This window comes from Notothenia coriiceps, unplaced genomic scaffold (assembly GCF_000735185.1).
Source record: "Notothenia coriiceps isolate Sejong01 unplaced genomic scaffold, NC01 NC01_scaffold00026421, whole genome shotgun sequence".
Taxonomy (NCBI): Eukaryota; Metazoa; Chordata; class Actinopteri; order Perciformes; family Nototheniidae; genus Notothenia; species Notothenia coriiceps.
Window position 1 is genome coordinate 1,613,004 of NW_011359122.1, and position 341 is coordinate 1,613,344.

A 341-nucleotide genomic window follows, 5' to 3' on the forward strand; every position below is an offset into this window, starting at 1 on the left:
AATATGTTTGGTGTTGTTTTTTAGGTATATTTGTTATTGACTGAAGTAAACGTCTTTTATTTTGAAGGCAGTTTTTACATGCCTCTACCGTAATGCATAGGATACTCGCGCACCGCAATACAACGTGCGGGCTGGCTTGACTGTGTTTTCCGAAGTCGGGGCTGGCTTGACCACAGTCTGTGTTGACCCAGTGTTTCCTGACATGAAACGTTTTATTTCACCTTGCTGTTTTTAACGTATATTAAAAAACGGGGACATTTCCGGGGACAGTTTCAACCGGGGACAGGCCAATACAAACGGGGACTGTCCCCGGAAAACGGGGAGGTCTGGTCACCCTAGTG

The 341-nt window shown here is 45.7% G+C and overlaps 1 protein-coding gene across 2 annotated transcripts in view; it reads right to left on the reverse strand.

Moving 5' to 3' along the window:
- The window catches only part of wipi2 (WD repeat domain, phosphoinositide interacting 2), a 13,095-nt gene that overhangs the window by 4,121 nt on the left and 8,633 nt on the right, over nucleotides 1-341 (reverse strand). The gene's annotated exons all lie outside the window — the stretch shown is intronic.